General features: G+C 41.6%; 1 long non-coding RNA gene across 2 annotated transcripts in view; it reads right to left on the reverse strand.

Annotated features, from left to right (window-relative positions):
- LOC118163572 overlaps positions 1-16,547 on the reverse strand; it is a 189,419-nt gene that overhangs the window by 159,017 nt on the left and 13,855 nt on the right. The window contains exon 1 of one of the 2 annotated variants that reach the window (XR_004749119.1): positions 4,666-4,887. The exons of the other annotated variant lie outside the window; for it this stretch is intronic. This is a non-coding gene — a long non-coding RNA (uncharacterized LOC118163572). Of the gene's footprint in view, positions 1-4,665; positions 4,888-16,547 lie in introns of those variants that run through there. 2 annotated transcript variants of the gene reach the window in all.

Here is a 16,547-nt window from a genome sequence, read left to right on the forward strand (position 1 = left end):
GTCATTCAAACCACTTGATAATATACTGTACTAGCTTGCAATATTCCAAAAGCAGCTATTAAACTAAATATAGATGAGGCACATGTTGCTACAACAACACAAAATATTATGAACAGCAGTTCTCAGAAATATATGGCTACAAACCTGATTTTTATTTATTTGTTTAGTCACTTTTTTTTCCACGTGATGTAAAAACAGCTGCTTCAGTCCTCTGAAGGTGCTTACACTGTGGATTGAATTTAAAATTGCCACAGTGCAAAAAATAAAAGGCTAATCAAACACTGAGGTAATCCTACATTATATATATGTATGTATATACATGATGTATGTAAACTGCAATGCTCCTAGACAGAAATAAATCAGTCAGAGCCATTTAAGGTAATTCAGTTGCATTACCTTTCTTTTCATACCAAACTTAAGAGTAATAAAAAGAGAAAATGTAAGTACTAGTTCCTACACTTTTGTAAGTCACTATTATCAAAACAGAGTGCTTTAATTATATTTCGAGACTAGGGTATGGGCTGGGTGACAAAATTTACTGGAGGTCAACATGAGCAATGACCATTTTTCTTCCCAGTGAAAAATAATACCATCAACGGGAGTTGTTAAGAACTATTTAAATGGCTGAATTTAAATGCTTCTGTAGGATACTTAATCAAAGACGTTTGGTCATTCTGGTTCAAGGTAAAGATATAAAAGTTACCAGTCATGATGATGATTTTGATTACTTTATACATTGCCCTGTTTCAACCCCATATTACGGAGAGGTGGATCTCAGCCTTCTCCTAAAGGGTGCAAAGTTTCAAGGAAACAGCCTGAGGAGGCTGTGCCTCCATACTTAGAAGAATGTTACAAAAAAGGGGAAGAAAAACACTTCAAGTCACGTGTCGTGAGAAGGAAGGATCCCCACCAAGCAGAAGGTGGCTCCCAATGCAGTCTGACCTACTGATCAGCAAAGCCAGTGTCCCTTCTGTGGTAGATACAAAGCTCGTGGATGGAGTAGGAAGCACAAATCCCATTTTCAGCAGCGGGCACAAAAATGCATCTTTGAAATCCAGCAAAACAACTGCTCAGCCACGAGTCACACAGGAGATTTTAAGAACAGCAGTTGACCCAGGGAGTCGAACAGAAGCATTACCCAAGCAAGACAAGAACGCAGAATATTTCTCTGGGCCCGAAATCACCAGTTTGTTTTCTTGGATTAAGCACAGAGCACAGCTAAATCTACATTCTCAGCTGAATGTGGCAGCCTGACCTGAACTGGGCAAAAATAGGGCATGGCTATGCTTTTTTTTCCTTTCCTTTTCTTTTTTTTAACAGTTCAGCTGAGTGTTCTCTCTTATAATTAAACATTTGAACATGTTTTAATATAAATGTAATAGATGGTTTTCTTATAGGCTGCTGTTTAAAGACTACTTTATAATAAATATTTATAAGTATTTATAAATAAAATATTAATTGCTTAAAATGACATTTTAATGTGGTGTTAAATGTCCAAGGAATGCTGGGCTATGTGATACGATCTCAGTTTGGGATTTGTGAACTTGGAGGCAGTAATGGCAACCAGCGAGATGGCTACGAATAACCCTTGCATCAAGGACCTTCCATAGGAGTTCAGTAAAAGTAGTAGGTAAAAAGGCTACACTGAGGGACAGTATTCCCCTAGTTGTAAAGCAATAGAAATGAGTAATGACAGCGATCTGAACAGAGAATTGTGTACTTAGAGATTCATGGCTTTATAGGTATATGGTGGGCAGAATTAGAAGTCAGGGTTCTGGTGGCAATGGGAGGAGAAAGAACCAAGAGGTTGGCTAACACCCTCTTGTTTTCTCTTCACTGCAGCATCACCATCTTTCGGGGGAAACAGAACAGTTGACGAATTCAAGTCTGACTTCATGCCAAGCCTTTCATGCATTTCACCATGCTCCAGAGCAGCAGCCACATGCCAGCCCTGAAGCACTGTACCTGTACCCAGGCGAGCACAGCTGGAGCAGGGACTGAGCAAAACACTTGGGTGGGTTCCTTGAGAGCAAAAAGTAAACTGCAAACATTATTATTACTTTGCTTAAACATGTATATCATTGGTAGTGTTCTTCAAAAGCACTCACCATTTGCTGAAATCTGCTTCCCATGTCATGAGGGCGGACAGTTGGTATTTCAAATGTAGCTATTAATTGAACCCTATAAAACATACCTCTCTATCTAGGGGAAAGCTTTATGTGAAGACAAGCACATCATATCTCAATACCACTAGTTTTCATCAACAAAATATTCCGGAGGCCTTCACCTTAGTATTTCACCTCTGGGCTGCTCAAAAGAATTAACCCTATGTACACTGTCTGCCAAAAAGAAACCAAAACCACATTTTCCTTTCTTTTGTTCCATCTTAGTAGTAAGTGTTCAATACATGCCGTGTGCCAGGTCTGAAAGAATTATGGCCACATGATAATACTACTACTTGCTCATGACAGCTGGAGGAAAGCACTGTGTTTGGATACAAATGACAAGTGTGGTAAGGTCCGCAACGCACCTTCAAAGGGTGCCAGTGTCAATTACCTCCGAGCCTCTCCAACAGCTTCTGACAGGGCAGTGAGAAAGTACCATATTTAATCTACTTACAGCTAGGCTGGACAGAGCGCTAGAGAATATACTGTACAGGGGGAAAAATCTGCGTCAGCAAGGGAAGGATGAGATGATCGAATGCAGAAGAACTTTTCCGTCTGTGATTTTTATGATTCTCTGATACAATTTCACAAATAATGGGTCTGAGAAACAATTCTGAGCATTTGTTTGTTTCTAATAGACCAATAGTGTGATTTGTGATGAAGTTTGTTGCATAGAAGGGGCACATACAAACTGAAATAAGGGAACAACTAAAACAAATAAATAATCACACTGATCCTATCTGAGGATCTGGGAAGGGGGTGTATTTCTGGGAAGGTTCTTCACTTTGAATTAATGGCTTTACATAAGACATTATTGGTGGAATAAAAAAAGCAGAGAACCACAAAGAAATTCCAATATTTGGGGTCGTTATTTGGGGTCAAACTTTCCAAGCAGGCAGCCATAACAAAATCCATCACCATAACCCATTTGCCTGTATAAACACCTGAAACTACTGACAGGCCTTCTCAGCAGCCAGCTGGAGAGAAAGCCAGCCGAGAGAGGCGGCTCGCCGGACACTGGAGGAGGACGTGAGTCAGGGTGAAGTCAGTGCAATGACTCGCGTCTTTCTAAACCAGTCACTGATCTAAGGGACTTGTTGAACTGGTGGCCACGTGTGGGGACGTGGGATTTCTCAAGGTAAATGCCAAAGTTCATGAGATACTTTTGAGAATACAACCTTTTAGTCTGCTCCCCTTTACGGTGTAAGCCAGACACTGACTCCAGCAGGTCTCAGACCTGCACTGAATGTAGCTTGACAGGGGCTACAATTTCTTTCAAGTCCACTATGTTGTTGGAAGGTGTGGTGATACAGCTACAAGCTAGCAATTAGCTTTTGGGGTAACTAGGTCAGTTAAATTCCATTTACTACATAATAAGATCTCGCATCACATACTACTGCCTCACAAAGCTATTACTAGTGACAAGAAACCACATCATTACATGCGGTCATCTGCAAACCTCAACAAGGATCTCTGGGAGGAGTAAACTGCTGTTTAAAGAAGTATCAATGAGCACATGCTGAATAATTTCACTCCTTCTACGTACATCATGTCTGCCTTCTGTGGTCAGGCATTCTCTTACTTCTTTACGGTGTGCAAGAAGGAGTTTGGTTAATGGCTTGTGTTTGTTGAAGGGATGTGATTAGCATATAAATAGTTGATATTCAGAAGCATTCATATTTAATCAAAATGGGAAAATAAACCTGAGTAAGACACACATAACTCTCTTCTATCAGTATCATCCACAGACATCTCCTTAAGGTGCTCATCCTATTCAGAGCAGAGAGGGCTCTGACCACAGGGATGGAGGCAAGGGCACTTGGCTGCCCCCACCCTGCCAACCTGTCTCCCTAAGCAGTACCCCGACTGCAGACTGATGTCACTAAAACACAAAGTTAATTCTGGCAACAGTTTTCAGGGTATCATGCACAGGGACCCTTCACAGAAGGAGGCAGGATAACAGATACATGACCTAAATATCCACCATCCTCTCCTTAGCATCACCATAAATGTAAACCAAGTAGAAAACAAACAAAACAAGTTGCTAAACTAAGAAAACACCTTAGTATAAAGTAGAATTGGGATTGCTAGAACTGTTGGTGAAAATATTTTCAAATTAAAATAACAGTTGACACATCAAAGACATTAGGAAATTTCAGTTTTGTGCTCTTTTTTCATCAAGTGCTTTCATTAATATTAAATTCAGTTTTGAGGTGATTCAGCTTATACAGAATATTTCAAAAATCCGCTAATTCTAATCCACAACTACCTAATTTCATATAACATTATTTTAATGTCACAATAATTTGGTCAAGCCATAGAGAATATGCTTCAAGAACAGATCTGTTTAGAAATTTCACACAGAATTTTCCTTTGCTGTCTCTACTTTTGATATATATTGTCTTTGTGATACCTCCTCTGAAACCCAGACTAGTTAAAGAAAACTCACTCTGACAGAAGGATTTCTGAAGCTGTTATTTTAATCTTAAGGTTTACATACCTGTCAGAGGACGGCACGTTCATGGCCTTTACTATTGTTCACAGATTCTTTTTTTCCGAAGTCTATACATAGGTCTCAAGGGTTCTTGCTCCTCAAGGCAAATTACCTGAGTGTTTGGATTCACCTCCAACTCTGTATTATATTTTTTTTCCACGTTTCTTATGACTTTCTTTTTTTTTTTCTTCCTCCTTTTTTTTTTTTTTTTCTTTTCCTTATTTTCAACTCCTGACTGGGATCCTTAAAGGAAAGAAGAAAGACAATTTGATACAATGGTGATGGGTGACCTTAGAAAAACACAAATAAATAGACAGGGGTATTGTAATGTTTCCTTCATATTGTTTGACTGTGCTACTGCTAGGTGAAAACATTTGTTCTACAAATAAAAGCAAGCCTTTCAAACATCACTTTGGCACCAGTCTTGTTCCCAGTGATGTAGCTGAGGATAGGACCTGTGTCCTCATGGGCCCTTCACCTAGTCAAGGACTGAAGACAAACAAGTTAATGGAGAGGCATCAATACAGCTGATTGACTGATTCTTCCATGAGACTGATGATGATGTGCAAAGATTAGGAACACAAGTTTTGTTTGGGGGTTTCAAGAGTATAACCCCACTCTTTACTGGTTTGCTCTTTCCAGACCCAGAACACGGTGATTCATCATCAGTGTTACAACAAATTTCAAAGCATTTTTATTAGTTTTGTTGGAAGTGTTTTGTGGCAGAAAATGGGAACAGTTTTCAGAAAACAGTGGAAAAACAGTAAGAATGTTTAAAATGGAGAGGAAAAAAAAAAGCTAGGTAGAAAGATTCAGAAAGATGTTTAAGTTCATACACTATTTTAAGGATATAAGTACCAACTGAACTGAAGCTGCAATATACTACAAGGACCTTACAAATTATGACCCATGAGTCATCTCTCAATTCTGCCAATGAGCCTTTAAAACAGCACATATACAAATAACTTTTCATTCACACAAATTAAGGTGATTTTTAAAAGGCAGTCTTCCTCTTTCTTCTTTTACTTTGTCTTTTTTCTTTTAAAGACCCCAAGACAAATTAGCAGGATTTGTACAAACTTTTTTCCCCCCCCCTTTTTTTTTTCCCTTTTTCTTTCTTTTATTTCTTTCTGGAAGAACAGGATATTGCAGCTCTTAGGCACTGGAAAACAACTTATCTGCTTTGCCCACTCAGAGCCCCGAAGAGGAAGGCATCAGAACAGCCAGGGCTGGGCATCAGGAGGCCTGGTTTGTGACAGCCTGGTGAGGGAGAGGAAGGAAGAAACAGGCAGTGAAGAACGCAACAATGAAGAAGCTGAAGGAAAAGGCCAAGCCTATTTTCTCTGAGAAAAATCCAGGCTATCCAATGCAGAGGGAATGCAGCAGAGTTATTCTGCAGTATTTGGAGGTAAGGAGATGAGCCAAATAACAGCCTTGTGAAACGCAACTAGAAATTCAGCCAGGGACAGCATTGATTTTTTTTTTTCCTCCTCCCTCTATCCCCCCCAGCATGGAGGAAGATATATGCATTTAGATCAGCTCATGCCCTTACTGAGTCTTGAACATAGAAGGGTCTGACTCAAGCATTTTCCATGCAGTCTGTAGGATTCCTGTGCGCACACTGGGCAGATTACCGGGATAAATTAAGACCCAGCCTGTGCCCTTAACCTATAAGACAATTCACCCCCATCATATTAAGTGGTTTTAAAAAGGAAAAAGCAGAAAAGAAAAAAAAGATCCAACCTGCAACAAATCTTTCTAACCACTGGGTTAACATGGAGTGTGATGTTTGTATGACAGATCATGATGGGAGGTGACAGACTTTCAGACCTTGGCTAAGAAGTAAGATCAGCTGGAGGTAGATGATTTCTGTCAATAGGTGGACATCATGCAGCCAAAAGAGTGATGACGGAATGTACAGAAGGATTTTTGTTTTGCTCTGTTATACCCATCTGTGCATGTGCAGGTATTTTTTTAATCTATGAAGCAGCAGAAATAAACAACGATGTTTAAAAGTGTGAATTACAAATGCCTTAGATTTGCCAAAGGAGACAGAAAAACTGATCATGTGAAATATGGACGGTGGAAGAGACAACGGCCCAAGATACAATGTTATTCCTGACCTAGCCCTGTCCTCATCTTTCATCTCATACACACTACATCGACCCCTGCTTCTGCTCCGCACACAGTGCCAGTCTCCACTCCCATCCGTCAAGCCTTCCAACAAGCACCTTCTGTGTCATGCCAGCCCCTACGCACTGGATGAGTTCCCTGTAAAAACCCACAAGGTCAGTGGCCACTTTTTCCTGCTTTACATCCCACCCCCCGAAGCAATCCATGCTGCCCCATCTGAGCAGGGTGAGACGCTGGCAAAGCAGCTAGTGTGCTAAGGTGGCTGTGAGGACACCAGCCGAGTTCTGCTGCCATCCCTTGGGACACCTTGACCTGCTCCATGTTCACCAACACTTGCTTTCAGGCCCCATCCCCTACATCTGTGTGGTCCAGCAGACAGCCCAAGCTGTGCATGTGCCAGCTTTGGGGACATGCCCCAGTTGCATGCTTCCCTTTGTTCTAAGGGGACAATTTCACATTTATGCACCAGTGTAGAAGAATATGAGAGAATCAGGGCTGGTAAACCACTCTGCTGGCACCCTTGCTATTGTGGCTCGGTGGGCTTTTCCCTTGGAGTCAGTTCCTCCTCTTCCTTAAGGCTGCCACGTCCCTGCTTCTCCCATAACACCTTATCAGTTCAACAAACACATTTTCAATTCAACAAGCAGAGGGTAGAAGGAGAGCTGCCCATGCATAATGTTAATTGTATGCAAAAATTAGCTTGCCCCCACAAACTCAGCATATAGCGAATGACTCATCTGAAAGGCTTTGGCTAAACTGATGACACAGAAAGACTGAACTGTATTAAGGTTAATGAACTACAGGATGATGATTTATACTAAAGAGAACATAACACTTCATGGCAGCTGAGACAACGTTCACTCCTTTTCATTACTTTCCCGAGGACAACCTGACACAAAGAGCTGTTGACAAGCATACAAAACGGAACATAAAGACTATGTACTACCCACAGCTACACCCAGGAGACCTCTGCAAAGCATTATGATATCCCCTGCTCTTTGTTCCCTGTAGTAAGTGAAAATGGGTCTCTTATGCCAAAAGACTACCTGAACTTGTGGGGAGATGCCCTCATCTACCTGCTGCTGAACCCAGAACGGCAGCTTCTGCCACATGTTGATTATGCGTCATTGATGCTCCCAGAAACACTGATAAACATTCCCCCAAAAAAGTGAGGGTTGAGAATTCTCTTTATAGATGCAACGTGTTCCACAAGCCAATTCATCACTGCTGCTGCTTACTGAATCAAAGAGCCAAGAGCCATGTGTCTGTGCTATTCCTGTTTCTGGTGGAAACACATGCTTATTTATTTATTTACTGAGAAAAGGGGCATGGGGAAGGGCCATCAGCTCACTTCTCAGCATGGCTGTCAATATGGCTCCCAATTTGCCTGCTCCTCTACCTGCTACCTGCTGAAAGCCAGCAGACGTTCTGCATGGAGCAACACGCACCCTGTCGGCCCGTGTGGCCAACGCTCTTTCTTGAAGATTGCGCTTGGACTGCGACTTCTCGCACCCTTTTGTGTATGTTTCAGAGGAGCATTACAACAAATGCGTTTTCTGTGAGGAAGCCTTCTCAAAATCCTGGATTGAAAACTGCTCCAAAAGCCCCATGGATATCACATGTGTAAAAAAGCAGCAGAACAGAAATGCGCTGCCAGGCTTCCCTGCCACACACGCCACAATCCCCGAATGCCAGCGCTGATATGCTGCCCCACTCCTCGGGCCTGAGAAGTCTCCTTCCTCCTGTTGTGTGCTGAGGAACCACAGCACTAACTCCTCTTGGCCCCAGTGCCAATGACTGTAGTGGAAGCAGCCCATGGAATGCAGTGAAACCCTGGGATTTTTTTAGGCTTCAGAATCCTAACACTGGTCTTTCAAAATACCAGCCTGGCTTTCCAGACAATGAAGAGCTATCTTCAGGCAGTGTTGGTCCAGCAGAGTCTCTCTGACCTTTGGACTCACTTCCCCCGCAGGGACATGGACACCCCAGGGCAGACACTAAGGGCAACAACCAGTGATTCAGGATGTCCTCTAGCAGCAATCTTGCACTCCGTAAACAAATGACATTATTAACATGCCCAGTAGAGGCTTGGTTTTGGCTCGTTCTCTCTCTTGAATTAATTTCCAAATAAGACTATTTATGACCTTTATCCAAAGTTGCATTATGCAAGCCAATGTCTGTGCAGGCCAGCGTCTATATTCCAGGGTAGAAGACACCAGGAGCTATGAGGAAGAAAGTAGATTTCTGCTCCAAAACAAAGCAAAACCAGGAAATGCCTAGAGACAAATAAATCACAATCTCAAGTCAACTGCAATAAGGGAAGTTGGGAGTTTCCATGGCAGGGAAAATGTCCTCTGTGAAGCCTGAAACGTTCTCAGTGCGGCTTACCCAGAGCAGGTTTCTGCTACTGCTTTTTCTGGCAACTCCCAGATGCAAATGAAAAGAGTTGTAACACAGGCAGGAAGGACTAGGAAAGGCACATTTGGAACAGCAAAAGACTGTCACAAACATGACTGTCAGCTTATTCAAGACTCAAACCTTCTCTGGCTTGTTTGCACTGCTGCAATTTCTGTTTCTTCAGTACAGCAGTGAACAACAACGTAGGTAGACCAAGACAGCCATTCCACAGGACATTTAACAACCCATTATCCAAAAACTTTCATAAAACGTGGAGTTTAATGATAAAAGCAACAGCAATGCTAAATGAGGGAAGCTGTCCAGGCAAGTTACTCTCTCATGGCCAGAGACAGGCTTCAAAGTGCAAGTAACCCTGCCACCTACAGTTACTGGCTACTTGTCCCTCTCATCCCCAAACACCCAGCAACTGAAGGTTCGATGCAGTGCATTTTTAATGACCTTGCAGTTGCTCTTCCTGCTGTAGCATGGACTACAGCTATAAATTTGGTTATCTCTTTCTAAAATTTGATTTGTTCTCAGTTGAACAGAAGCACAGAATTTCCCAGCTGAGTTGCACATTACGGGAAAAAGTGTTCCCTTTTGGGTTTTTCAGCCTGCCATATTTCAGTTCGCTTGACTCTCTATTCCTTGTGTTGTGCTGCCTTCACAGCCCTTCTTACTCACTCCATTCTGAGGAAAAAAAAAAAAAACAAACAAAAAAAAAACAAACAAACAAAAAAACACACATTTCATCTGTTTCCATCTGCCATTAATTATTTCTCCCTACACTAACCAGCAACCACTGTAACTCTCTAGTACCCCTATTGTGCTGGAGTGTCTTCTGTTCCCTATAGCACTGCGATCCGTGGGTATGTGAATTCTGATTTCTGTGCAACTTAATTCTTCCATATCGAATAGTCTTGCTTAACCATACTCGGCATTACACACTTCCTTTTCTCATCCCAATATTTAGATGCTCGTCTGGATTCTGATTGAGAAGGCCTGATTTTCACAGGAAAAATCCTCTTTGCTTTTTAAAACGCCTTACTGGTAGGCATTGCTCAGCCACTGCCAGCGAGCCCTCTTTAAACAGAAATACTTCAATAGCTCAAAAGTGTTTGTGAATGTCCGAGCTCTCGAATGCTGCTGCGTGTGCCTGTAGGTGCTTTACTGGAACAGACGCAGGATCTGGCTGGATCGATACCTAAACCAGCAGAGTAAAAAGAGCAGCCCACAGAAAGGAATCACAGAATAATTTTAAAGCTTCAACTGAAAAATGTTTTATCTATGAGGGCTATTTTATTAATAAAGATGAGAAAATTATGACATAGAAATGAGATGCCTAGTGATGAACAATAAAAGTTAATTTTTCCCACTTGATGTTGGCGTTATCTGGTTCTTTCTTTGCTGATGGAGAGCTTTGATCCACAGGAGAAAACGAAAAAGCCTTAAAAATTACTAGCAGGAGGCTACAGCAGTAAAAGGAAACCCTTACACTACAGCCCGTGTGCGATACTTTCTGCCCACACGCATCACTGAAACAAACAGCCATGGGGCACAGCCTAACAGCACTCAGCAATGAGACATTTGCATACAATGAACTGAATAATAGGTGGACTAAAACAAATCCTTTGAGGTAAGGTTAAAGCCACAGGAGGTTTAGCTGTGGTTAGGGACAGATCTGTCCCCGCAGCCAACAAGAGGCGAAGCCCAGCTCTGAAATCGTGCTCCACGCCATGCCCTGGGCTTTTCTCAGAGCACCTGCAGATCTTGTTGAGGCGGCTGGCTGGCGCTCAGAGTTTCCTGAAAACAGGCCAGAGGTGTTCACATGTGAACCCTGAATTGGTGAATCAGCTTTTGTAATGTTATTTTAACCAAAAGACGATGCAAGGGTGAGGTATGCGCTTGGGGGGGGAGGGCGGGGGGGTGAGCGGGACACACAACTGAGGGGGAACAGAAAGAAAAAAAAATATCATTTTAACTGGAAGCCCTATCTGTCCCTTTTTACTTAGTGACTTAAACACACAGATGACAATAGCTGAGGGATATTAAATGTGAATCCTGCACAGTACATTTTTAGGAGATATAAAAATCCAATGTACTGTAAAATTTATAGCTTCCTCTGCCTCCCCAAAAAAGGGGAAAAAAAAATCTACTAGTAGAACGTATAAATTTTGCTGAGACTCTAAAAGGTGTCATAAAACCTCCCTGCCACAGATACCTACCGTGACACCAACTGTGTTTCTGTAACGTAGATTGGTAATAATTTGGGTTTTGTACATCGGGTGGTAATACTGCGGTGCTTTAGGCAATATGCCTATAATGTCCAACACAACAGAATGCCTGTTGGGTCTCATTTCATGGATATAAATTATATATAATCTGAACAAACACGAATGGTGGGACCCATATATAAACAGTCTTAATATTTCAACACCTACATTTCTTTATGAACCTGGGTGGTTAGAAAGGTGGTTGCAAATGATTATTTCTTTACCAAGTTCACATGGAGTAGTTTGCTCAGTTTAATAATAGTCTATCTTGTTCAGGCTGAACAAACTGGTCCCTGTGGGGAAAAAAGGGGGGGAGTAATAAATCAATAGCCCAGATGTAATCTTAGGTGTCTAGAATGCAGAGAGGGATTTTGGAGCATAATGGCACTGGTTGTCTATTGTCATTCAGACATGAGCTGCATCAGAAAAGGGCTTGTGGGAACCTGATAAGAGTTGGTCAAAAGTGGGCCATAAATCAAACGCAGGCAGTATTCTGCTGATTTCACACACACGCTCACTGGGAAGAAAAAAAAAAAAAGAAAGAAAGAAAAGGTGATATATCTGCAATTTACTGCTTATCACATCTGCTAGAAGTTTCATAATACAAAAGCCTGACCTTCAATGAATAAACACTCTAGTTGACTACCTGTTTCTGCCTAGAAAATATGGCACTCTAGTCTCCTAGAGCTCAGAAATGCAGCTATGAAAATGATCTGACATCTCCAGGTTTAACGAGCTTCTTTTTGTTGCTAACAGTTGAGTAGCTGTCACTTTAGTTACTAGTAGCCACTTTAACTTCAGATGCACAGTGTTTATTGAAAGGAACTAGATCCTTATTCCAAGACACTAACAGCCTATGGGGAAAAAATAGTTCATAGCACAAGGAGTATGGAAAGAGCAATGCCACGGTTCTTCTACTTACATTTACATTTTGCTTCTGCTTAAAGAGAAAATAAAAACTAGCAGAAATGATACATTGATTAGACAGGTCCATGATGCAAAACAAATACCTCTGCTGGGATTCTGGCCACATAACATCCACAGGTCACTGGTACCACTCATTTACTTCAGCCATCTGTAAGGGCCATTTGTCAATTTTAACCTTGATCTGGACTCATATTTCAAAGCTCCGGCAATAGCCAATTCTTGAACATTGCATATTCATTACTTCAATACCAAATACTTCAACCATTTTTCCAATTTTCGTATGGATTGCCAGATCGATGCAATTTTTATCTGATGTTTATTCACTTGTAGAGCGCTATATACATACAATCCATCCTATTTTCAGTTGCACCTTCCTAATGACTTATTGTAGATAATAACCTATAGCTCAAGTTGAGGTCCTGTATTCTGAACAAATTAGGAGGGACTGAATTACCGCATTACAGGAGAGATCCTAATAATGCAAGTCCGCATGCTATCCCTTAGCAACTTCACAAGCCTCACAAATGCTAGCCCACAGAGGACTAAACCATTCTCCACACCAGTTTCACAGGAAGGGCTGGAGAGTATGGATTAAAACAAAGCCAAAAAATTAACTGCAGCCTTTCCCGAGGCACTCACACCTCGCCTTGCCCTACACCGGTCTGTCAGATTCCTGGCCCCACGGAGGAACAGTCGCCTTGGCTTGAGACATCTGCAGCACAGGGTCAATTGCTGCTTGAGAACACTAAAATGGTGGTGCAAGGCAAAAGGAAGCGTTTACTGCCTGGATTTTGTTACGGCCACTATATTGTCTGCTGTGTGAAACCCACCCGCGTAGGTTCAGTGTCCACAGGTAAACACAGGAAGAAGGAAACAAAGGGAATGACCGGATAGATTGTTCATGAGGGCCCCTGTGCAAGTTGAGCTACCTGTACTGTACAGCCACCACAGGACTGGCACGAGGTGGTCCCTGCACGGACATTCTTCGCTCACAGAAGGGATCTCACTGTGCCCAGACACACCACAGAAACGAGCTTTATTTTTTTCTTGCTCAGCTGCAGTGACTTCAGTGTATTATCATGTCTAACAGCAGCTGTTAGGAGACAAGAAGGGTACCAGCACATTTAAAAACCACCATTCCTTGTAACCTGGAAGTAAAATTAATGAAAGCATCTTGGATTTTGATCCCAGTGCAAGTTCTCTGCATGCTTGCTGCTCTAGTTGCCACTGCTGCGCAGGCTTCACTGTCGGAGAGGACAACGGTTATCAATCATGTCAGAGCACTTTAACAAGGCAAGCAAGCTACAAACACCTCGCAGAATTTATGTCACTGGGGAAGAGTCATTAATTTGGATTTCCAGCTTCCTGCTCAGGCAAAATTAAAAAACAAAATATTGAATATAGAGTCATTTGATTTAACACGCACAAATAGGTAATTGAGTATATCTCTGCTGACCTTCCCTAAGAGGAAGGGCATAAATATTCCCGGCTTGGTTTTACAAACCAAACAAGCTCTTATAATAAGAAAAAAACAATTTAATTATTTTATATAAATATATATATTTGTTCACCTTGGTTTGCTAGATTGATTCCTCTGGTAAGAATTACGTTTGGAAGGGGGAAAGGACTTTAATTTGTATAAAGTGCATTCCGGGAATTAACATTCTCCCTGTTGGAAGGAGAAAAACTGCAGCATTAGATTTCATTGGTACTTACAAAACCACCTTTATATATTTTTATATATATATATATATATATATATATATATATATATATATATATATGTATTCAAGGTTGCTGGGGGGAGGTGGGGGTTAAGGTAGATTTTGCAGTGCTTTACCACGCACCTGCGTACCCTTGTTCATCTGCTTGTTCTCCATGTACGTGGTTGTACATGAACAGGTCCGTGGCTTTATTCCGACAGCCTAGTGGTAGCAACAGCACAGCTTTGCTAGTATCACTCTAGCACTGCCATTTGCACATTAAAATTAGCAAGTCAAGCCATTCTGTTCTACACAGCCAGATTGTAAACTCCTGCCCTTCACAAACACCAGTTATTTACTCCCAAACACCCCAAGACCTACATCACGCCGAACCCAGACCATCCCTGGCAGCTTCCTCCCCAGTCTTCTGACAACCCCACTGTCCACGAGGCAGAGTATCCCAGCTCAACACTCTCAGGACAGCTCCACACACCGGTTCCTTTGTTCTTCTGAACCACTTCTGCAAGGTTTGATCCAACTTTCTTCTTCTACGAGCCCTGCCTTTGGAAAGCTTCCCAGGAAAATGCAGGGCCTCCTGAAGGACTTTGCCTGTTTTCAAGCCCTTAAAATTACAGCGACTGGCTGAAAAATTCCTTTCCCAAAACAACCCGGATATTCTAATCTTGGCAACTCCCTGACAACTTCATCTGGGGTCTCTTTTTTTGCTAGAACAAGATCTCAACTGCATTTTACTGTTCAGCAGCTTGCACTGAATTAAAAGAAAATAAAAATCTACAAGCCATATGGAGGAAACACGGATTAATCGGTGTAGGAAGCTCACGTTATGTGTACGTGCTTATTAGAAAAAGGGTGAATTAGAAACACTGCTTAGCTTAAACAGCTGACTCATGTTGCTACAGAGTGAATAGAGTCAAAAGTACTCGGGGGCTAATGGAAATATGCCGTTCTCCCAGTCCTAAGCCTAGAAATATGTATGTATCATCACAACCTTGTGTCCTGCATAAAGCCTCAGCTGAAAGTTAATTGCTCTGAATCTAGGCTGGGGGTTGGCCTGGGCAATCCTGCCTTACAGAAATTCAGCCGCCGACCCTACACGGAGCTGTCTGGGCTCGTGCTATGCCCACAGGAGAGCCTACTTTGAGGCTAAACAAGTAGAAAGAGTGATCAAGAGGTGGAATGACTGTGAAACCGCCGAACAGATCACAAAAGGGAGCTTAAAGAGAGCTCTTCCCAGGAGAAAGGAGAGGATAATTAGAGTTTAGTGAGAGTCACTCTCTTCTCTTTCAACGCAACTCATAAGGGATATGTGCTGATTATCAAATAAAAGAGGATAATGCATTGCTGAGAGACTGTACTGTGCAAATATTCATTTGAAAATGTTTACACTACAAATTTAGCTCATTTCCTGCATATCTATGCACAGATGGTAATTTTCTCAGATTCAGAATTGGTTGAAAAGTGGGGAGAAAATGCTCACAGAAATACAAACAAATTCAAAGGGACTTCCACCTAGTAGCAAACCCAACACTGTTTTCAAAATCCTCTCTTTTCTTTCTTCTCCAGCTTTCATTCTGTCAAATAATCATCACCCTTACACACTCCAAGATTTCACAACAGCCAAGCAAAAATACAAACAATTGCAAAGTGTTTTAGAATCTTTTGCTAGAATAATCTTTTCCTAACTTAAGAAGTGTGAAAAAAATGGAGCATTTTTTTCTTACTCCTAAAAATAAAATCTGCTCGTAACTATGCATTATTTCAATTAACACATTATATGAAAAGCAGTGCTTACATTACATAGATTAGTTATTACTTAGGAAAAGAGACTGGAGTGTGAAAAGTGGGTCCTAGCAACACTCAGCTAAGGAGTTAGTTTCCAACCAAGTCCATCCAGCAGTTTCAGTTACACCTAGTGTTTTTTTGACCTATCTCATCTTGGGCTCACTGAGTGAGTCAGTGGTGAGATGTGCATGGGAAATGTAAACTGTTGGATACTCTTCCTGGCAAAGTCAGACATACTGTAAACAGATTACTCTTACCCAATTACTAATTTAAGACTAATTTGTTTACATTTTAATTCTTCTGTAATTTGCTCTTCCTGTAGAACAAATATGATCTGATCTTGCAGTTAACAGCTACATCCTCATATGCATACAAACATGATGGCAAGGTCACACGAGCTCCACCAGCCACAAGTACTATCCCCCCCTTCTCCAACCAAATTACTAGAATAAAAACTTATTCTACATTTAGGATAAATAATAGAGCTATTTTACATGCCTGGACAACTGTTTCCTGAGAGTGCAGGTGCAGGACCTACTTATGAGTTCTTTTTCATTTCAACAAGGCTTTTGGAGAGGGTACTGAAGGTTATAGCTACACAAAAGAACTTCACTCCAGAGGATGAGAATTTAGAGCTAACATCATGGGAGTT

The sequence above is a fragment of the Oxyura jamaicensis genome, chromosome 3 (assembly GCF_011077185.1).
Source record: "Oxyura jamaicensis isolate SHBP4307 breed ruddy duck chromosome 3, BPBGC_Ojam_1.0, whole genome shotgun sequence".
Taxonomy (NCBI): domain Eukaryota; kingdom Metazoa; phylum Chordata; class Aves; order Anseriformes; family Anatidae; genus Oxyura; species Oxyura jamaicensis.